The sequence below is a fragment of the Canis lupus genome, chromosome 25 (genome assembly GCF_003254725.2).
Source record: "Canis lupus dingo isolate Sandy chromosome 25, ASM325472v2, whole genome shotgun sequence".
Classification (NCBI taxonomy): Eukaryota; Metazoa; Chordata; class Mammalia; order Carnivora; family Canidae; genus Canis; species Canis lupus.
Genome location: NC_064267.1, coordinates 9,614,461 through 9,637,991, shown reverse-complemented (window position 1 = coordinate 9,637,991; position 23,531 = coordinate 9,614,461). Strand labels below are relative to the sequence as shown.

Here is a 23,531-nt window from a genome sequence, read left to right as displayed (position 1 = left end):
AGGCTCCCTCCGGGGAGCCTGATACAGGACTCGATCCCAGGATCCCGGGATCACAATCTGAGCCAAAGGCAGACGCTCAACCACTGGAGCCGCCAGGTGCCCCTAAATATAGCCATTTTAAAAATTAACTTGTATGCACCTAAAATTTTTAAAATTATATTAAAAACAAAGCTAATGAATTCTCAAAACTTATCATTTATAGCAATTTTACAATTATGTACTCTCTTGAGGTCATTTATGTCTACTGTTTATGGCTATTGTATCTGTATGGTAGAAATGTAGTTCCCAAGTGAGGATGTTTCGATTTAAGATTTTCTGGCTCTATGATGGTGTGAAAGCAATTCTCATTTAATAGAAGTGAGACTTCAAATTTTGAATTTTGATCTTTTCCCAGGGAGTGATATGCATACATTGTGATTCTGTCTGTGATGCTGGGCAGCAGCTGACGCTCGCAGCCAACCACGTGATCAAGAGGGGCAACAACCTGCACAACCGACAACCATTCTGTCCCATTCAAGCATTCTGATTTTCACTTTCAGTACAGTATTTAACAAATTACATGAGATATTCAACACTTTATTGTAAAATCGGCTCTGTGTTAAATGATTTTGTCCACTGTAGGCTAAAGTAAGAGTTCTGAGCACATTTAAGATAGGCTAGGCTAAGCTATGAGGATCAGTAGGTTAGGTGTATTTTTTTTTTTTAGATATTATTTATTTATTTATTTATTTATTTATTTGAGACAGAGAGAGAGAGAGAGGAGAGGCAGAGGGAGAAGCAGGCTCCATGCTGGGAGCCCGACATGGGACAAGATCCCGGGTCTCCAGGATCACACCCCGGGCCGAAGGCGGTGCTAAACCGTTAAGCCACCGGGGCTGCCCAGGTTAGGTGTATTAAATGCATTTTCAACTTACAATATTTTCAACTTACAATGGGTTTATCAGGCTGTAACCCAATTATAAGTCAAGAAAGATCTGTATTATATAAGAATGCACTACTTTGCATTTCTTCCCATCTGCATGTTCAGTGACGTCCTTTTGGTAGCTTGCAATTAGCCACATTAGGAGTTATTTATACCACAGAAACTGGACTGCTACAAATCAGGGCTCCCGCTTCCCCCAAAAGCCAGTTGCCAAACATTTACTAGTACACCCTGTCTAGACCCATAAGGACAAAGAGAAGACAGGAACAAAAACAACAGCAAACAAAAAACATCAACAATATTCTCGAAACTAAAGAAGCAGATGAATAAGAGCTAAATAATTTAGCAGAGAAGATAAAGCCAAAACCTAGCCCACAGAAAAGGAAGCCTATAAGAAGCAAACAAGCTACACCACAAAACCTTAGAAACTGAAATTGGTTCCCTCTGTGCAGAATGTGGGTGCAGGTGTGCTGAAATTTGTGCAAGGGGCAGTGAGACTCCCCACGTTTCTTCCTGCACCTGTGCAGCCAGGCCACTACCCCCACCCAGTCCTGGGAGAATAGGTTAAATCTGAGATCATCTGGACAGTGACAACAGCTGACAGCTAGCACGTGACACAGTACTGAGACAGGATTAAATGAGTCTGCATTTTGGTTTGCAAGATCCCACGGTCCCCTTCACTCTTGGCTCCCAGAATATTGGTCATGAGGCTTACACCCCACAGGCGAAGAACAGATGATTCAGCTCTAGAGAAGCCGACCATTCCAACAGAGAAGACTTACAGAGACTGACCCAGTAGGATTCCCTCCACCCCACCCCACCCCAGACATCCAAAATTCCTGCATAAGCACTGACAGGGAGCCCACTGGTCAACAAACTTCACCCATGCACACATCCTTTTAGTGCCAGCAGTAAATCGCCTGACATTGGGGGGAAGCCTCAAACATGAAGAAAAATTCCTTCCAAGGTCAAGTAATATAACCAGACAAGTTTTCAAGTGCAAGAACAGAATAAAGACATTTATAAGGTCTCCAAACCTTTACCTGCCACAGGCCCTTTTCAGGAAGCTATTGGAAGATATGCTCCAAGGATTGACCAAGATAGAAGACAGGAGCTCCAGAGAACAGGGGATCCAACATAGAAAAGAAGGAAGGAGAAATCCTAGGATGATGCTGAAGCGAGGCTCTCAAATTGGTAAGTACAGTGGGCCCAGGAGGAACCAGCACTGAGTTTGGAGGAGGAAGACAGCTCCAGGAGGATGTTCTCATGGGGAAGGAGTCATAACAGAGAGATTACCAACATGCTCACCACACTGGGGAGAGCTTGGGGGTGAATTACTCATAAATACCCCCAAAATTACAGTTAAATAGACAAGGCAATCATTGACTCCAAGGGGGCAAAGATGCACAAGAGCAGACATGTAATTATAGCACACTGTAAACAATATTCACAGTTAAAGTAATGCAAATACTGACCAGTGATTTAATCAGATATTGTGATGTCCCCTACTTCATGATATTCTACAATGCACATATTTTTCACATTTTCACACCTTGAAAGTCAAACTGAATCTTGTAGCCAAAGTGATAAGAAAGTATTGGATCATGGTTTAATTGAAAGCAATTCTGCTCTTTGGTAGTGACTCATAAAGAATGCTATACCGTAGAATAGATGACATCTAAGGTGGGAAAGAAATACAGGACTGCTGTGGGAAGTGAAGGAGTGTGAGTACCTGTGTCTGGGGAAGGAGGAAAAAGCTAAACCCTTATCTTCCACAGTAATGTCAGTAAATGATTTCTAAAACTCACAAGGATACAGCCTTATAAGCATATTACCTGAAATGCTGCAAGTACAGCTAAAATCCCAGACTGCTGGTGGCTCTGGGAATCACTAAATGGAAGTAAGAATGGGCCAGGAGGCTATTGTGTTGTGACTGTTTTGTTTTTAGATTTTATTTATTTATTCATGAGAGACAACAGAGAGAGTGACAGAGACATAGGCAGAGGGAGAAGCAGGTTTCTCACAGGGAGCCTGTTGGGGGACTGGATCCCAGGACGCTGGGATCATGATCTGAGCCAAAGGCAGAGAGAGGTTCAACTGCTGAGCCACCCAGGTGTCCCTGTGATTTATGTCTTGTAAACATATGAATTTTTAAACTATATATATATATAATGTATATACATGCACACACATATATGTATTGGAAATAAATAATATGTATAGAAATAAAAGTAGTACAACGAAGCTCTCCATTTCAAGCCTCTCCGGAGCCGAAGTTTTCAGGCTGTGACGATCAAAAGGGATCTTTCTGATCTCCCCTTTCAGGACAAGGGGTCCGACCCTCCCCTCCGGTGCCGGCCGGCTGCAGAGGTGGGGCTCAGGGGACGCGCATCGGGACCCCCAGCCGCCTGATTTTTCACTCTCGGGAGATGAGCTCGCTGGCTTGGGGGGGGGGGGGAGTGGAAGCCGCGGCGCAAAGGACACATTTTCAAACGCTCGTGTTACCCCCGAGCCCTCGAGAATGAAAAGGGAAGCCGGCGGTTTGGCAGGTGCGAAGCCCTTTCCCACAGCCCGCGGTTCTGGAAGCCCAGCCCCCCCCCCCCCCCCCGGGGTTAGAGCCCTGGAGCAGGAGACGAGGCGCCCGTCCCGGCTGCCCCCGGGGAGGAGCGGGTGGTAAAGCCGGGGAGGGACGTGCCTCCCGGGAGGCGAGATCGCCTGGCGCTTCGGACGCGGGTCGGGCACTGGGGCTCCGCGGCACCCCGGGCCCCCGGCAGCACCTGCCTCCTGGGGGGAGGGCGGAGCGGGAAGAGGCCCCGGGGCTGCCGGGGGTGGGCATGAGCCCTTCGGGAGCCCTTCGGGAGCCCCTCAGGACGCCTCTCGCACCCCGCCCCGCCGCCACGGCCGCGCCACGAGCGCGAGGGGGCCAGCTCCGCGCCGGGCAGGTAGACAGCCAGACCCGCAGTCCTGCGGCCGGATTGGAACACGCGGCCCAGCAGAGGGCCTGCAGGAGCCGCTCCCGGGCTCGGCTCTGATTGGTCAGGCCCGCTGGTTCAGCATTTTAAATATCACGCCGAGCAACCAGATCTATCCGGGAGAGGCCAGGAAGCCGGCTTCCTGCAGACACCCCTGCACCCCCTCGCCGGGCCTCCTTTTCTCCCTAGCCCAGACTTGGCCCGTTTAGAACACCGGGGAGTATCTTTTACCGCAAAATGCCACCCCCACCCCACCCCCAACCACCACCGTCTGCCAGAAGAGAAGCCCTTACCTCATTCCCTGGGGGACCCTGGTGCTCCAGACTGCAAGGACATTTTCTTCTGTGCCTCTTCCTTTTACTTCCCTAACTTGTTGATCCTGACGAAATTAGGTGAAAATGGCCAGGGAGAGCGTCCTAAAAGGGGAAAATAAGGTTACTAGGGGCAGAGTGCAGCGCCAGGGCCAGGTGCAGCTGGGGAGAAACAGCCAGGGCCCGGATGATGTGCAGAGCCCCGGCTTACTGGAGGCCTCTTGGTACTCACATTCTTAAATGCTGGCTGCCAGAGGCCCTCTTCCCGCCCACCATTCTGGGGGGTTCCTGTCCCTGCAGGAGGGGGATCACAGACCCCTGGTCCTAATGATATTTTGGCTCCTCTTACAGAGCCATGGGCAGAGGACTGCTGTTTCCCCAGAGTGGGAAGTTTAACTGGTCCCTTGCCCTTTGGCGGGTTCAGGTGTCACCGATGCAGTCAAAGAAGAGGCCCCCGCTCTGCAGGCTCAGTGAGGGCCTTTGGCACTCATCCCGGCGCATCATGATCTGGAAACAGTTCGGTCTGTTGCATCTATCTCTGCAGAAAACATTCTCATTTTTCAAAATTGTGAAGACTTGGGACAATGGAGGAAATGGCCTTTTTGGCTTTTGTTTCTGTTTTGCTTGTTTTGCTTGTTTTTACATAAAATCAAAGGCAGACTGCAGAGTGGAAAGGGTCAGCACAGTAAGGACACAGAATAAGTCCTTCATCCTCTGGCTGTCATCTTTTCTTGAAATGAGAAAAATATTTGCAGACTGCCTACCTCAAAGAGTTGTCATGAGTAGCAAATTTAATCCAGTTGCAAAATGCCTTAAGAAGTATAAAGTAGCCATATGAATCTAAGTGATACTGGTTTTCTCTTTTATTCCAGCAAATTCATGACTATGTGTGGGGAACACTTGTGCAGTAAAGTCAGGGCATCACACAATTAGCAAAGCTTGCCTCTGCACACCCAGCCTCGGTTCCCTTCTGGTCCACACCCCATGGGAGGTCCTTCCCTCCCCAGATACCCCACTATGAGATATCCTCACCAGCTAGCCACCATGCTCCCACTGGGTATTCAGGACAGGGTCTCCCTGGGTAGAGGTGGGTGTCTGTGAGGCCGCTTTCCCAAGCAGAGGGGCTTCATTGCATCAAGGACCCCACCATCCTGTTGTAGCTCAGCTGGAAGTTCTGGGTCTGCCAGAGGAGGCGGGTAAGACCAGATGACCAGGGGCAGAACCCATGTAAAGAAGCACTTGTTCGGCCTAGAGAAGAGGAAGCCAGTTTAAGGGCCTCGGGAGAAGTCTTAAAGGCCCTTCTGTATTAGAAAAAAGATTAAAGTATTTTGTACAGCTTTAAGAGGTAGAACCAGGTGGGCTCTGTACCAGGATTTAAGAGGTCAGATTTTTTTTCCTAATGATCTTTTTTTTTTCCATGAGAAACAGAGGCAGAGACACAGACAGAGGGAGAAGCAGGCTCCCTGCGGGGATCGTGACACGGGACTCGATCCCAGGACCCCAAGATCACAACCTGAGCCAAAGGCAGATGCTCAACCACCCAGGTGCCCCTAGAGGTCAGTTTTAAGCCATCTTAACCATTTTTAAGTGTACAATTCAATACAATTAAATATATTCACATTACTATATGACAGATCTCTAGAACTTTCTCGTCTTGCAAAACCGAAACTCTATACCCATTAAACACGAATTTCTCCTGCCCTCCCCCCCCCAGCCTTTGGCAAACACCTTTCGACTTTCTATCATTTTGACTATTTTAGACACTTCACGTGAGTGGAATCACATCGTATCTGTTCTTTTGTGACTGACTTATTATACTTAGCATGATGGGCTTCACATCCATTCATGTTGTAGCCTGGGGCAGGATTACCTTCTTTTTTAAGGCTGCATAATATTTCACTGTGTGTATATGCCACATTTCATTTACTTATTGACATTTGGGTCATTTCCACCTATTGGTTATTGTGAATGACAGTTTAGTGAACATAGATGTACAACTATCTCTCTGAAATCCTGCTTTGAATTCTTTTAGATACATACCCAGAAATGGGATTGCTAGATCATATGGTAATTTCATTTTTAATTTTTTTGGGAACTTCCATACTGTTTTCCATATGGCTGTACCATTTTACATTCATACCAACAGTGCCCAAGGGTTCCAATTTTTCTGCATCCTTGCTGACAATTGTTACATTCTTTTCTTCTGATAGTGGTCAACCTAATGGGTGTGAGATGACATGTCATGGTAATTTTTATTCACATATTTCTGATGATTAGTGACATCAAGCATTTTTTTATATGTTCATCTTCTCCTGAATATCTTCTTTGGAGAATAGCCTATTCAGGCCCTTTGCCCATTTTTTAATTGGGTTACTCAGGAATTTTGTTGTTGATTTATAGAAGTTCCTTATATGTTCTGGTTATTAAGTTCTTAACACATATTTGATTTGCCAGTATTTTCTCCCATTCTGTAGGCTGCTTTTTCACTCTATTGATTATTCCTTTTGATGCATAGAAGTTTTTAAGCTTGATATAGTCTCATTTGTCTATTTTTGGTTTTGTTGCCTAAGAAGACATATTTTTAAAGAAGTTTTTTAAGTGATATATTTACAGGGTAAACAAACTTCAAAAGTGAAAGGGGGCTGGGTAGAGAGAGACAGCGAAAGATATGTACATATACATATAAACATACCTAGATATATATTCATATACATATGCACATAAAATTCTCCTGTCTACCAGATACCCCATCTCATCGTTTTCTTTCCCAGAGGCAAGTACAGTTGCCAATATCTTTCCAGATAAAACCTTAACATATATTTGTGTGTATCCTTCTTTTTGATTACATAAATGTGACACATATTATTGAGACGCTTTCCTTTTTTCACAAATCAACAGCGCCAGGGACAAAAGAACCAATGTAAAGACTTCCCTATCAGTACTTGAAAATAGTTGAATTTGTTAACAGCTGCCTGATATTCCACAGATCAGATACTCCATAATTTTTTTTAATCAGTCCCCTGGTTAAACATTTAAATGATTTCCAGCCCTTTGCTGTAATGAATAGATATTCATTGGATATCTTTGAGCCCATGGGGACTGTATCTGTAGGATGGATTGTTAAGAGTGGGATTGCTGGTCAAAGGCTCTGTATATTTTACATTTTGATAGATATAGCCCCATAGAGCGTAGAGTTTACCCCAAAGTTTGAAGGGATTTTGTCAACCAAAACTTCCCAAAGTGCTGTGCACTGCTTTAGGAGGTTGTGAGTGTCTGAAAAAAATCAAGACCAGGTTACAAATCAACTTGTCAAGAATGCCATTGTATATATTCAAGCATTATAAACTTGTTGACCACAAAATTTCTTCCAACACTGATATGATAGCTTTCTAGTCTAGGAATTAGCCCAAGAGACTTGACATAACTTCATTGAATACTGTTCAATGGTAAAGCAAGATGTTGGCTTGATTTGCACTGAGAGGTGCATGAAGGATGCACATTAATGCAACACTTGGCAAGAGAGGTCCTTGAGTAAAGCAATGCTCTAAATTAAGGACTCCCCATGCTATGTTTGTACCATGTGGCTCTGGGCATGTAGGTTGAAAGGTATCTGGAGGAACTCCTTCTTGTCCTTTCCATCCATCATCACTCACGTTGTGCACATCCAGGACTCTACATATGGAAAAGTGCTCTTTAGCAAAGGTGGCCAAACAGGGAGTGCTGTTTCACTGACAGCCATTAGGTTGGGGTCCCCAAAAACAGGGCTGTGACACACTGGTGTGTTATAGTACAATGCAAGGAGTGTACTTATTAGCTCTTGCTAATTAAAGAACCAAGGTTTCTCGGGGATGGAAAGTTCCCTACCTTACATCAGCTCATTTAATTTCCAGCAGTTGATTTTTTTAGTTCTTCCTTTTGGAGCCACCAGATAGAAAATTTTTCTTCTTCTACATTCCAGATCTTCAAGATATCTGAGAACAGCCAGTAGAGGCGCACTCCGTCTTCTCTTCTTTGGATTTCTTCCCCTCGTCTTCCAACCATTTCTTATGTGTCATGTTTTCCAGATGTTCACTGTCTTAAATTGCTCTTTCTGAACACCTCCCAAGCAGTCAAAGGCCTCCGACAGTGTGCTTCCCAGAACTGGGCCTGATCCTGGCCAGGGAAGGGTACAATGAAATCATTTTCTTGTTTTTCTACACTTTCTTTTAACAGTGGAGCCTAAAATCAGCATGCCAAGGATCTTTGCTTTGGCCTGTCATACATGCCTTTCCACTTTGGGGGGTAAAAGCACCCTGATTTCCCATTAGTGAATTAACCCTTCTCCCATTCTGAGAAGACTTGAGTGCCAAAGATTTTCCCTGGGCCCCTCCTACTGGGAGGATGGAACTGGCGCACAGAACCCCATCTAGGCCATCCAGACTGGTTCCTAGGCTTTGGAGCCTCTGAGAGAATAACAGAAAACACTGCGGCTTAGACGTTCTGATGGGGGAACATAGAATCTGCCCATTCCTTCCTGCTAACAGCCTTCCTTCTTCCTGAGGCCTGGCTCTTTAGCATCCAGCAAGCAACTACTCCATATCTTTCCAGCAAAGTCCTTTTCCAGTAAGTTCATCACAACCTCTTTCAATTGCTTGCCACCCAAGAACTCTGATACCATCAGAATGTCCTGCCCCAGCCCCAGTGAGGGGTCACCGTGGGCCATGCTCCTAAACCTGTTCCTTAGGCTGTTTCTATTCATGACACCCTGGCACCAAATTAGTGCGGTTTTTGTACCAAGTCAAACAGTTCTCCAACTCTCTGGACACCAGGGAGGTGTTCTGTGATTTAATTCTGACATTATTTCTCTAGAATTAGTACAGAGTCCACAGCTTCACGTTCAGCCCCATAAAGCTGCCCCCACTTCAGGTGCCAATAGCACATCCTGGGGGCCTCCCAAAGGCTGCAAAGTTTAGGGGGTCCCACAACGCCCACCTCAGATTCCAGAATTTTCTATTACGGCTCACAGAACTCAGGGAAATGGTTTATTGTAAAGGGCATTATAAAGGATACAAATGAGGGACACCCGGGTGGGTCAGTGGTTGAGCATCTGTCTTTGGCTCAGGGCGTGATCCCAGGGTCCTGAGATCAAGTCCTACATCGGCCTCCCCTCAGGGAGCCTGCTTCTCCCTCTGCCTGTGTCTCTGCCTCTCTCTGTGTCTCTCATGAATAAATAAATAAAATCTTAAAAAAAATTTTTTTTAAAGGGAAACAAATGAACGGTCAAATGGAAGAGATGCATGGAGCAGGGTATTGGGTGGAGGGAGGGCAGGGTAGTAGAGTTTCCGCATCCTCTCTTGGTGTGCCACCTTTCCACACCTTGATGTGGTCATTGACCTGGAAGCTCTCTAAACTTCATTGTTTATGGAGGTTGTAAAATTACCCAAATACGATCGATTAAATCATTGGCCATTGGTGGTTACTTCGATCTCTAGTCCCTCTCCCCTCCCAGGTCAGGGGTTAGAACTGAAATTTCCAACTGTCTTATCACAGAGTTGGTTCCTCTAGCAAACAGATCCCATCCTGAAGCAATGAAGTCACTTCATTAGCATAAACTCAGGTGTGGCTGAAAGGGGCTTGTTCTGAATAACAAAAGAAGCTCCTCTCCTATCATTCCTGGAAATTCTAAGGGTTTAAGAAAATCTTGTGCCAGGAAGTCTGGGTGGCTCAGTGGTTGAGCATCTGCCTTGGGCTCAGGTCGTGATCCCAGGGTCCTGGAATCAAGTCCTGCACCAGGCTCTCCACAGGGAGCTTGCTTCTCCCTCTCCGTGTGTCTCTGTGTCTATCATGAATAAATTCTAAAAATTAAAAAAAAAAAAAAAAGGATAACCGATTGCATGTTGATTTGGCTATTTCACCATCAAGGTCTATCCCAGTATTTGGCAAAGTGTTAAACAGCCCATGCATACTGGCTACTCACTCTCTGCCACCTCTCAAGAAACTTAGCATTCACAGAGGTTTCCCAGATGGCCCCTACGCAATGGTCCTGAGGTTCAAACCCAAATCTCCCTCCGAAGCCAGGGAGAAATGAGAGATTTCCGTACAATTCATAGCCCACAAGTGACTTGTGGAGAGGAGTCGTGTGTCCAACTGTTCCCGAAGACCTGGGAGGAGAGGCAGACATTTAAGGCATCAGATTACTGGTGGAACAAAGACCTGGGTGGGAAAGGCTGCACCCAGCTAGGCTTCCCTCAGCATCCTGAGCCCCCTGATCCTCCCCGCCCCACATGCCAGCGTCCACGTCTCATGGCCCCCTCCGTCCCCATTCAGAGGTTATAGGAAAGACACCCCTGCTTTCTCACTGTGCCTCCTCACCCCAGCTCCCCACCTTGCTCCAACAGACAGCTCTTCCGGGAGGGAATTAACAGCCCTGGGAATCCGACATGCCCAGAGAAAAGACAGACATTGTGGGAAAATGTAAGTTATATTAAGATAAATTTAGGTATGGCTTTTACTGGAGCTTTTTTTTTTTTTTTTCTCAACCCAGATTTGGTAGTTTTAAGATCCTAATTTTATAACCTCGGTCATGGGGAGAACCTCGACTGATTCCTATCACTTTAAACAGCCTTTTATAGCCTCAGCATCTAGAGAACATTTCCTCTTCTTTTTCAACATATCACATTTCTTGGCAGAGCCATCTAGCAGAAAGCACCAAAATTTTTATAATGAGGATAAAATCAAAATTTCACACATCAGATTTGTCTTCTAGATTGTTTCTTCCTGCTACATCTTTCCCTATTTTAACTTTGCTTTAGTGGCCAACGATTTTAAATTTGATTCCGGCATTGTTCAATCATCTTCTAGGTTTTCGTTGCCAAAGGGCATTTGCTCTTTGCTCTGACTTTCAAGTTGCTAAATTGAAACCTTTGCCAGTGTCATCACTCAGAGCTCGGTTGTACTCGGGCAGTTGTCACCTCCCACTCGAATTCCGGGGGTGAACTCTGCAATGGCCTTCCCACTCTTCCGGTCTCAGTTTAACTTGGCTTCTCACTAAGACTTTTCCATTTTAAAACGTGTGCTATATTCTTGATTCCAACGTAAAGGTTTGTTTGTGATTGTCTTTGGGAGCAAAGATCAAGTTCAAACTCCAAATACTGCAAGACACGCTGCAGGAGCCACAGAGACGCTCTCGCTTGACTACCACCCCAGGCCAGGAGGCCCAAGTGGCCTTTGCCGCTTCAGCTGAGTCACCAGGGTCCCCCCAACCATGCTTTTTCCCCCTGAAAACGCTTTTCCGGCTCTGCTCAGTGACTAACTCCATCACGAATGTGACCCAGTTTGTTTGGCAAGATGTGAATTTTTTATGTTTTATTTTTTTACTCACACTGCTTTTCCTGGTCACGACTCTCTCACAGGCATTCAGCGACTCCCTGGCACGGGCACCGGCTGGCCCTGCTGCCCAGCTGGATACATGCTTTCTCCCCAGCTGTTCCCTTTGCCGCCCTCCTCTCCCCGGGAAATCATACTCCAATTGCTTTTCTGCAGCATTTTGATACCTCCAGAGTCTCCTTAAAATAGATAAACACTCCTCTCCAAGGGAAGTTGCAGGGCAGAGCCCACAGATTCGTGCCCGCTCAAGAAACTGCTGCAGAAGGCAGCTGGGTGAAGAGCAGAACAGCCGGAGTCGCCGCGGCCTGGGCTGCTTCTCGTTCACAAAGCACTTGGGACGCGCGCGTGGTCTCGTTTGATAATAGACGCGGTCACCCATGGCGCAGGTGTAAGTGGTCCTTCCAGTTTTCAGAGAGGGAACCGAGGCTCAGAGATGAAGGACGCATCTGAACTGGAAGGGAGGGCCCGCACTTGAACCTGCTCTTTTAAAACCTGCTGTCTCATTTACATTCAATAAAACGCGCAGATCATCAGTGCCGTTTGCTGAATTCTGACAAATGTATATGCGTATGTTACTCCCCCCCCCCCCCCCCGGAAAGGATACAGAACATTTCTAGGGGTGCCTGGGTGGCTCAGACGGTTAAGCGTCCAGACTCTTGATTTCAGTCCAGGTTTTATCTCAGGGTCCTGAGTTCAGGCCCCACGCTGGGCTCTGCACCTAGTATGGTGCCTACTTCAAAACCAAATCAAACATTGCTATCACCCAGAAAATCCCCTCAGGCCCTCTCCCAGAAAACCCTCAACCACTTTCTGATTTCTCTCCAGAGATTAGTTTGCCTGAACCTAGTCTTTTGACCCCGAACTCCACATCCCATCTTTTCCATGTCACCATGTCACACTTTTGAAATGAAAGGTCGCATCTGGCTGGATTTCACAGACACAGGACTTTGGGAAGCCAGACCATAGTCTCTCAGTTGAGAAAGCTGGTTGACTGGTGGGGTGGACCTCAAGGCTTGCGGTTTCTGGAATGGATGGAGGGAGCACGATGCCCAAACTCCATTAACACCCCATTTCTCAAGTACACGGTAAAATTGCACTCACCACCTTCGGGCGGCAACAGCACTTCTGGTACTTGGGATTACTACGGAAAAATTGTTCTAAGGCATAAAAGAGAGGGATTGGAATCCAGTTTTGAGATAAAAACACCAGACTCCAGCCCACACTTCTAGGCCCTCCCCCCTCAACCTTGAACTCCACCTCAGTATCTGCAGCCGCCAGCTTGCCCGCAACTCCCTGAATTCTTACATCAGACTTTTCACACGACTTTTCATGCCCATCAGGCATGAATAACCTGTAAACTGGGGAGTTTTGCAACAGGAGGCCTCCAATTTAGGGGCAAGAAAAGCAAAAGAGAAGAAATACTAAAAGCCAATACTATTGCTTCCAAGGATGTACGGTAAATGGCACTGATTGCTGAGTCACATTAGGTAGCATTCCTACCAGGTTTTCATTAATGAAGGGATACTAAATACAATTAACCTTATCTGCTTATCTGCCCCCAGTTTTGTGCCAAACTCTTTGTTCACTCTAGTAGGTTAACTGGTTCCTCTTGGGTCTTGTTTATACACAGCAGCGTGCTGGTAAATGTTTAACAGCTGATTCTCCAGGAGGAAAAAAAAAAGGCCATGATTTGCTCTGGAGGGTGAGTGATTCGCAGCTGGCGCTGCCCCTCCACCTGCTCTCCCAAATTCTCCCAGAGCCCTGTTCTCTTTTCAATGTATCGTACAGTCCGAGAGCTTGCAAGGTGTTCCTTTCTCGCCTGGGTTGGAATCTCCAAATAGACCTGTAAAGTCACCTTGCAGTGCAGAATACACATAAGCCAGCCTGAGATGAATTCCCACAGGTCCCCACTCCCGGGGACCCTGAATGGCCAGCCTCCACTTTTCCTTTCTTGCCTTGCTTCCCAGCTAGTCTTTAAAAGCTTCTAGAATCTCTCCAAACATCCAGCTTGCTTTCTTGCCCCGTTTAGTTTCTCTCTTTAGAACTAACTGCAGAAAAGCACAAGCATGCAATCATTTCCTGCTCCCGGATGAGCATATACTGCCGTGCACAGAGGAAAAGGAAGTCAGGAAGAGGCTGCAGCCTATACAGGAGCCAGGAGCCAATTCCAGGGTTAATACATCTTGGGAAGGCCCGCCACTCCGCCATCATATTCCTCGTCCAGAAAGCCGCAACGGCAGGAGAAAGGATGCATGGAAATTTGCAGGCTCATAAACAGGTTGTGTGGTGGAGAGATTGCTTTTCTTTTTTCCGTCGGGTCAGCCCTGGCGCGGGGCTCCTTGCTCTGTGGCATTTGCTGCTGCTGCGCACTGGCACTGTTCTCTTTAGCCACGTTAATTAGCACTCACCACATCATGCGTCCCTGCTCTTTCTTCCCCCAGAACTTGACCTGATTCTGCACGACCTTTCCCAATTTCTTCTTCATAGCCTGTCCCAGCTTGCCCTTGCTCTCTGCTTTCTGCTCAGGGTTTTGTTTTCTGCTCTGCACATTTCTTTTGTGGGAGGGTTGGCCTTACATTTTTTAAACCTTCTGATGACTTTAGACATTTCAAATAAATACCCAATTCCTGTCTGTCTTGGTCAGTCTCTTTCATGCCGTAAGGTCATTAGATTCCTCTAGATTCCTCATACAGGCCCTTTGCTGACTGGTAGGCAGAGATTCAAAGATGTCCCAGCCCTCGGTGACTTTGTAATCTGGGAGAGGGAATAAGAATATCTGAGCTACACTGATGCCTGTCTGTCAGGCAGTTTCCTTCCCTTTACCTTAGGCCTCACGATAATCCTTGAAATAGACAGTAATATGACTCATTTTACATATGTGATAACTGAGGCTCAGAGAGGTTGAGTAACTCGCCAAGGTCACACAGCTAGTAAATGGTGAAGGTAATTCTGATTTTAAGGTTCCAGCCCAGATGACTCCAAAACCTGAGCCTCTTACCACAGAGCGACAGAGTAAGTACCCAAATCAAAGTAATATAAGGGAGAAAGTGTCAATGGCAAAAACAAGGCAGAATTTCAGGGTCGGGTGATTTTAGAAGTTGCAGATGGGAATCAAAGGTGTTTAATGAAAACCTTTTCTTTGTGAAATAGTGAGCTCCCCAGCCCTGAAGGTACTCAAGCAGAAGTTGGAGCTCCCTGCAGTGTGGTGGGCTAGTACCTGCAGCTGGAAGAGGCTTCTCTCTCTCTCTCTCTCTCTGTCTCTCTCTCTGAGACCTTCAGCCCTTGGTACAATGATTTTAGCAAATGGCCTGTGAGCTGAGCCTAGAAGCAAGGCTTCTTGCTGGTACAGAGTGAGGGGAGAACGTGTTCAAGGTAGAACGGACCAAGGACCAAGTCTCTGGACTAGAACACACGGGGGCTGCCTTTCAGTTTGAGTAGGGTTCTCAGATGCCTTAAAGCTCTCTCATTGCTTGGGTCAAGGATATCTATATCAACACAGTTGCCGTCTGACAGTTAAAGTAGAAATACGTGTCATCATTTAAGTCGGTGGTTCTCAAAGATTTATTCCATAAGTGGGACGCAAGGGTTCTACAAGTTAAATTCAATGATTGCAGTTATTGCCTGTTTTCAGGGGTGATGGAATTGCACTCTTGTCCCAAAGGCACCACAACCTCAATATACTCATTGAAATTTGTTACCCAAATTTTTCTTAAGACTTTGGCAACTGCTACCACTTGTCTGCCAGTGAATGCTTCTATGACAAAACAAATAAATGAGCATAGCTAACAGAAATTAGCAGAAAGACACAGAAATCACCAATTAGGCTTGGTGTGACAGCTTGATTTTCTTTTCATGGACAGTTGGTGGTAATTTTAGATTGCATACATATATTATAGAGTCATACTTTCTGCCTGTGAAATTGTCTGAAATCATTTAATAGACATAAATATGTCACTATTTTGTGGTGTTCTACAAAGAGCACTGTGGCTTCGGGTGCTTCCCCTAGCCTTCCTGATAATGCCGGGTGATTGAGTGATGATTCCGTAATTATTTTACTGCAGTGTGAGCAAAAGTGTACAAATTTCTAAATGGGGGGGATTGTACCACTGTCGGGCTAGAGGATGTCTTTGAAGTGCTGGTGGAAAACAGTTGTTCAGCTTCGAGGGACAAAGTCTGAGGGTCCCAAGACTTCTTTCCACTTAGTCCCATGTACCCTACAGCAGGGCTTCTCCACCTGGGAGGAACCACCCCAGAGTTTTTTTTCAGAATGGACCCACCCTGTCCGCTCCCCTGAGGACAGCGCCCAAGCCTGTCACAAGCCTATGACCTGTGAAAATCTCAGAGCTAGTGTGAGGAGGAGGGCATCCATAATTTGACCAGTGATTTCCTCCCTTCACCTGCCCAAGGACCTCTGCCTAGACGCCAAAGACTGGAATAGTTCGTGGTGCTTCACGAATACTTTAAAGGTTTCCATTTCAAAGAGTCCTCTTAGCCAGCAGGGGACTGCCATCCCATCTCCTCCCCCATCCCACCCTTCTCCCCAGCCCTGCATCAGAACCAGCTTTGGGACCCAATGTCCTGAGCCCAGAAACAGGCCAACTGTCCCCAGTTCTCCTGCAAAGCCAGTGCAGGCTGCAGCATCTCTGCCCACTGGAGTCCACTCTTGTTCAGAGCCCTTGAGCTTCACAGCAACTGATGCCTTGAGCTGGTGCCACCCCAGGCTCAGGCTGCCAGCAGGGCCACAGGCCTTTCTCAGAGCCCTGGTCTGCTCGCAGCTGAGCCCATTTCTTCTCCAAGGTTTCAACAATGCACTAGATGCTGATGACATCGGCACTGGCCTCTGGAACCGCCTCCAAGCCTCCATATAAATATCCACCAGGCAGTTCCAACACAATGTTTTCAAGACTGACCTGATAATCTCCTATTCTAATCTAACTCTTCTCCTGTAACTTCCAACTCAGTGGTAGCGCCACCATCTTCCCAGCCACCCAAGCTAGAAACCCGGGAGCCATCACCAAATTTTCTTTCTTCCAACCTTCTACCCATAACCAATCCAACATCAAGTGCCGCTCAGTTTATTTACCCGGCTTTCCTATAGGCATAGTCTGGCTCAAGCCCTTATCGTCCTGTCTGAATTCACTGCAACAGGTCTCACTGGCTCAGCCTCTTCTCCCATGAATTCCATCCTCCATACTGCTGTCAGAGGGATCTATTTACAAAGCAACTCACATATCTAGTGATACCATCGTTGCCAGAGAGCCAATGAAGCCTGAGCTCCTTCCAATATTACACATGGCCCTGTCTCCCCACCTTTATTCCCTGCCTTGCCTTACCAAATATTTCAAGACCCATCAAGACAAAACTGATTGTCTCTTGCCTCCATGCTACCTTCCACCTCCTTCTGCTTTGGAGGCTGACATTTGGCAGATATCACCAGCCGTCTCTGATCCCACCACCTCCCTCCCAGAGTTAGATTTCCTTCCTGAAGTTCCCATGATCCCTCATGCTTGCCTCTGGGTTACCCTGTTGATTTATATTTTCCGTTTATGTGTCTGTCTCTTCCAACGAACATTTGTTGCTTGAGGGCAGGGCCCGTGTTTTCTACTATCTTTGAATTGCCAACCCCTAAAATAGTGCTTGACCAGCCATGGAGCAGAATTACACGGAGGGTAAAAATCTAAAGCAAGTTCCAGCATAAGAGTGTTGGCATTTCTAGCCTTCCACGAGCAAATGCCAGAGTCACAGCTATCCTGTCTCATCCTATGGGCATCTCTTTACTATTAAAACATCTTCCAAAAAAAAAAAAAAAAAATCTTCCAGAGTCTCTAAGACAAAGGCCTGTGGGAGAACTCACACTGCCTTCTCTCAATCAGCCCTGATCATCCTTCTTAGTCTCCAACTGCAAAAGCACCTGAAATACTCATAGGACCCAGTACTCTGTCCTAAGATCTCCTTCCCAGGACTGGAAGTCACCTGAAGTTCTCCATCACCTCCCTAGACACAAGCACACAGGTCAAGTGTCTCCTTGTCACAGCAATCCCCATCAAGAACCCCACACCATGACCTAAAGCATCCCACCACTGGCTAGGCCTAATTTGGCAGCAACATGGTGGCATCTTACCATCCCTACACTAACTGTTGCCTTGACACTTTACCACACTTCTGTTTGCTCCAACTTTCTGAGGCCATAGAGAAGGACTCACCCTTTGAGAAGTAAGTGGTGCTATTAGGACTTTAAAGGGTCACCCATGAATCTTAGCATAACATCCAAAGAGGAGAAACACGGCTTGTGGTATGAGAAATCGGCTGTGCCCTCCCTGCTGGTATATACTGGATAATCACCAAGTACACAGCACCCACCAACTAGCTTACAAAAGGCAGTTTATTTTCATAAGTAAGAACATGGGCTCTATAATCAAACTTGGTTTCAAATCCCAGGTGTGCCCCCTTAATAACTGTGTGACCTTGGGCAACTTATTATCTGTGACCTTCTGTGCCTCAACCTCCCATCTGCAAAATGGGGGTGATAGAAATAGTATCTCCACCACAGATCTGCTCTGAGTGATAAACCTTCCTTTAGTGAAGGAACGGCGTGTGGACGTTATGAAGGCTGTCATTCGTTGTGTGTGGCTATCATTCATATGCATTAGCTCGTGGACTCCTCACAACTACCTTATTTTACAGACGAGGATATTGAGCCTGAGATATGAACCAGGCCAGGGCCAAGCATGGCCAACATCCACATCCTCAAGCACAAAGGCTGTGCCCTGCCTGAATCCCCTCAGCTGTGACGCTAGGCCTCCTTTCCCAAGGGCTAAACTGAGCAAGATATTCTGCATCCTTGTACAGATAATGCTTATCTTTTTAGTAGGAAACATGTGCTAAGCTAATTCAAAAGTAGGAAATGCCTCATACTAAAATGCCTTTCTTTTTATAAAAAGCAAAAGCAAACAAACATCCTTGCCAATTAACACCTGAGCAAAGCCATTCCACGAACAGGAAGCTGATATGGTGGCAGGGCAAGAGCCCAGGGTTCCAGGTTTTGACTCGGCGTTTTCAGCAGACACCTCCATTATGCCCTGGGAATAGCACATGCAGCCAGGGGCTGCAGATCGGGCACCCGTGTCTTCAGCTGCAGAAGGTCGCCTGGCAGGAAGCACGTTGGTGCCCTGGCGGTTTCTGGGACCTTGTGATCTAACTGCCAGGTTGTACTTCTGCAATTACAGCCCCCAGGGACCAGCCTGAACCAGACATGGGTTGCTATCACTTAGAAAGGCTAAAGCAGCAGCTCTGATGCAAGGAAAGCTTGGGAAGGAAAAGTTTACTCTAGCTCAGGTCTGGTGGTGACAAACAGCACGATAAACAAGACTGCTGCGGCTGGATGACTAATGAGGCACGGGGACCTTTGCATTTGGCTTTGAGAGATTATAAATACATGGGGCTCGTCAAGCATAGCCAGTCAGTTACAAATTGTGACTCGGCTTTCAGTTGTTGTCCTTTTACGCCTCTTGTTTTGAACAGGGTGAGCAAACAACTTTCAATCTGCCAGCTGTGGAGTTCCAAGCACACGACCGAGCATGGGGCATCAGGACACCCCTTTGCCCAGCTGCTCTGCATGGCTGCAGGTTACCAGGCCGCTCAGCTAGGACTCGCCCTCAGAGCCTCCTTCCCCTACCTGCCTGCTCCTGTGTAGATTTGAGGGCTTAGTTCTGACTGTTCAGTGCTCAGGGATGGTTACTTTTTTTTTTTCTTAAGAATTTATTTATTTATTCATGAGAGACACACAGAGAGAGGCAGAGACACATGCAGAGGGAGAAGCAGGTTCCCTGTGGGGAGCCCGATGTGGGATTTGATCCCAGGATCCCGGGGTCACACCCTGAGCCAAAGGCAGACACTCAACCGCTGAGCCACCAGACACGCCAGGGATGGTTACTTCATTAACACTTCTTAGATCCCGTTTTTTTGCATGTATCACCAGTCACAGAGCTAAGTAGCTATGCGGGCCATTACTTTTAAAACGTGGTAGATGTACTTGTGTTTGGGGAGGCTTAATGATACACTCAGGAATCCAGCATTGGAAGCGTTTGCTTCCAGAAAGAGAACATTATACCACAAAGATATGTTTAAAGAAAATAACTACGTGGCAGCAATCCACAGTGTGCTGCTGTGTTTATGGGATAATCATGACACCTGCTACCTGAGGTTTCTGTGAGATTTCAGTCTTTGGTGTGAGATAAACACACACACAGCATTCACACACACCCCAATGGTAAGCATATATGCTCTGCAGCTTAAAATCTCAGTCCTTTTTTTTTTCTTAAAGATTTTATTTATTTATTTATTCATGAGAGACACACAGAGAGGCAGAGACATAGGCAGAGGGAGAAGTAGGCTCAATGCAGGAAGCCCGACATGGGACTCGATCCCGAGACTCCGAGATCACGCCCTGAGCCAAAGGCAGACGCTCAACTGCTGAGCCACCCAGGCGTCCCAAAATCTCAGTCCTTAATAATGCGAAAGGCACTTGAGTCCTCCGAAACTCAGTGAGAGCCAACATCTTCTGACATGAATCCTTCTACCTTTTAAAATTCACAACAGTAGATTTTTAGTTTACCTGGGGTCTTTGTAATTAGACTTTACATACATCTTAATTAGGGGGAAAAAAGTCTGTCTCAAACAGAAAATATATCTTTCCCTCACTTTCACTCAACTCTGAAAAAAATACCATTTGATTTTTTTTTCTTTTCTTTTCTTTTAAGATGTTATTTATTTATTCATGAGAGGACACAGAGGGAGAGAGAGGCAGAGACACAGGCAGAGGGAGAAGCAGGCTCCATGCAGGGAGCCCGATGTGGGACTCGATCCCAGGACCCCAGGTCACAACCTGACCAAAGGCAGATGCTCAACCGCTGAGCCACCCAGGCATCCCTGTTTTTGTTTTTATATTTCTTCTTTAATTCCTGTCCTTTAAGCCAGCCAGTTGAGCAATATCTGGTCAGACCACCTTTACAACACATTTCTTTCTCTTTGTTGCATTTCTCCCATGAAAATACAGTATTAAATATTTTATAACCTTTGGGGTTGGGACCTGGCAAAGTGACTAAACCAGAGCTGTTTTGAGCACTTGCTGGGCAACTGTGCAGTACTTCCCAAGCCATCGCTCTCACTCCCCTCTCCACCCTAGTAGGCCGCATAAGTTAACAGCAAATAAATACTCCTTCCCTTGGGGGGTGGGGGTTGTGTGTAAAGAGTCCTGCCCTTATTTCCGCTCTTATTTACAATCTCTACTAGTTATCAGATAGGATTTCCTTAGAAATGGGGCACCTGGGTGGCTCAGTCAGTTGAGCATCTGCCTTCAGCTCAGGTTAATCCCGGGGTTCTGGGATGGAGCCCCACATTGGGCTCCCTGCTCAGTGGGGAGTCTGCTACTCCCTCTCTACCTCTTGTGCTCTCATGCGCACCCACTCTCTATCTCAAATAAATAAAAGTGTTAAAAAAAAGAAAAGATTTTCTTAGCAAAGAGGGACAACTAAATAAACTCTGGCACCAAAAATAATCCACAGGAAGTCAGAATTACTAAGAATATGCCATGATTTTTGTTGTTGTGTTCAAAGACCAATGTGGCCCAAAGCACAACCATCCACCCAGTCACATAAGCCAGAAACCCTGAAATCACCCATGTCCTTGCCTCTTGGCTTTGTCCCTGCATCCAGTCAGCCACCTCAACTTGTTGAGTGGCCCTCTCACCAGCCCTGGAATCCACCCATGGTCTTCACTCTCTTGCCACTGCTCGCCTGGACTGAGGTGCCTGTGCTTGCAGTCCTGCATTCTCCTTTCCTCCAGCTCCAGCTGCAGCAGTGAAAGCTCCAAATGCAAACCCAACCAGCTCTCTCTCCTAGTGGGGCTCCCACGGCCTACAGAAGAGTCCCAGCTCCTTGGCCCGGCACACAAAGGCCTGCCCTTGGTGCTTGCCACCCTTTTTCTGGGCTCTTAGCACTGCTGGTGCATCCCTGGGACTGAATGCATCTCACTGTCTGCTATTACATGTGCAAGATGGCCTTGCCCCCTTGACCGGGAGGTCCTTGAGGGCAGGCACTATCTCTCTCAAATCTATATCTCTAGCACCAAATGGGGGAAGTGCTCACCTACTAAGTGAATGTACAATATAAAAAATAATTGTTATACCTTGCCTCATTCTAGATGGGATTTGAGACAGCAGATGAGTAGAATTTACAAATGCAGTCTGTCCCGCTAAGACTGGCCATATACTGAGATGGTGCACGTGTTCATGAGCATAAGCACATAAGCTACTAGCCTCTGACCATACAGGCCTCCTCACTGTAAGTATTACTAATTGCTGCCCTGTGACAACATGTATTAAAAACTTAATATTAGGGGAACCTGGGTGGCTCAGTGGTTGAGTGTCTCCTTTGACTCCAGTCATGATTCTGGGGTCCTGGGATTGAGTCCTGCATCGGGCTCCCCACAGGGAGCCTGCTTCTCCCTCTCCCTGTGTCTCTGCCTCTCTGTGTGTCTCATGAATAAATAAATAAAATGTTTAAAAAACAAAAAACTTAATATTACATCCTCATGAGTCTCAAAGGCAGTTTTCTCTTTTTAACAGGTGAAGACGCTAAGGCAAGGAAAGGTTAAGAAATTTGCAGAGAGGGGCACCTGACTGGCTCAGTCAATTAAGTGAGTCTGACTTCGGCTCAGGTCATGATCTTGGGGTCCTCCATCCAGCCCAGCATGGGGATGTGTGATTGCTGGGAAGTCTGCTTCTCCCTCTCCCTCTGCCCCTCCCTGGGCTCATACCCTCTCTCTTTCATTTAAATAAATAAATAAATAAATAAATAAATAAATAAATAAAAACTAAGAAAGAAAGAAGAAAGAAAGAAAGAAAGAAAGAAAGAAAGAAAGAAAGAAAGAAAGAAAGAAAGAAAGAAAGAAAGAAAAGAAAGAAAGAAGAAAGAAAAAAGAGAAAAACAAATGTGTCCAGAGTCCCACAACGTGTCAACAGAGAGGAACCAGTGGAGCCGGGAGACCTTCTACTTCCCGGCCCTCCGCTCCCTCCGCTGTGTCATGACGCCTCTCGGTTTAAAGCTTGGCTTCTGACTCGGTGAGCACTGCCAGCGTTTTCAAACAGCGAGTTTATGTCATTCATGGTCGGCAAGGGCTGTGGGTGGCACCCAGCGTGGCTTTAGAGGCAGAGGCTGGAACTTCGGGCAGGAGGAAGTACCGCCTGAACTCTGAGCACGAGGGTTCTCGCCCCCCCCCACCCCCGCCCCCGGGCGCTGGCAGGCAGGTGGGCTGAGCGAGCCTCCCCAGCTGTCTGACCTTGACCTCGACACCTTGCCCCGAACTGTGCTAGTGAACTGGCAACTTGAGCGTCTGCATCTGTAGCCTGCCGAGGTCCCAGGTCGGCTGGAAACCACTGTGAGAGCTGCAAGCCCTGGGGAGAGAGGGTTCACTCCAAGCCGCTTTACAGCTCCTTCGTGGAAGGGTTTCACATCTTTCTTCCAGGATCAGCCTCAGTCTCAGAGCCTACACACGCCTGGGCTCCTGTCTCTGCAGATGAGCATGGGGAGGGAGGGAGCTGGGGAGAGATCACCCTGGGCGGGAGGGGGGCGGGGGAGACACACGGACACAGTGACCTAGATCCCAGGTGAGCCGAGGGTCACAAACTCTCCCAATGGAAGAGTCTGAGGTGGACCCGTCACTGCAAAATTCTGCTCCCCCCAGTATAACTGGCAGGTTCAGGGAGCCCATGTGACTGGAAAGAAGCAGAGGGAAGACTCTGGACAGGAGCCTGGCAGATTGTATCAGCAGGGCAAAGTCTCAAGCAAGACCCATCAGCATGCTGGTGGGTACAGGCGGGGGGCTGAAGCTAGGAAAGAGAGAAGGGTACACTGAGGGCCCGCTCTGTGCCAGGTCCTGGGGGTCAGCTGCCCTACCAGACAG

The 23,531-nt window shown here is 47.0% G+C and overlaps 1 long non-coding RNA gene across 1 annotated transcript; it reads left to right on the top strand.

Moving 5' to 3' along the window:
• The first annotated feature begins 838 nt into the window (after positions 1–838).
• Positions 839–22,385, top strand: LOC125753646 (uncharacterized). Its single transcript, XR_007405941.1, has 3 exons — positions 839–2,116; positions 5,634–5,761; positions 22,195–22,385. It is a non-coding gene; the product is annotated as an uncharacterized LOC125753646 (long non-coding RNA).
• The last annotated feature ends 1,146 nt before the right edge of the window (positions 22,386–23,531 follow it).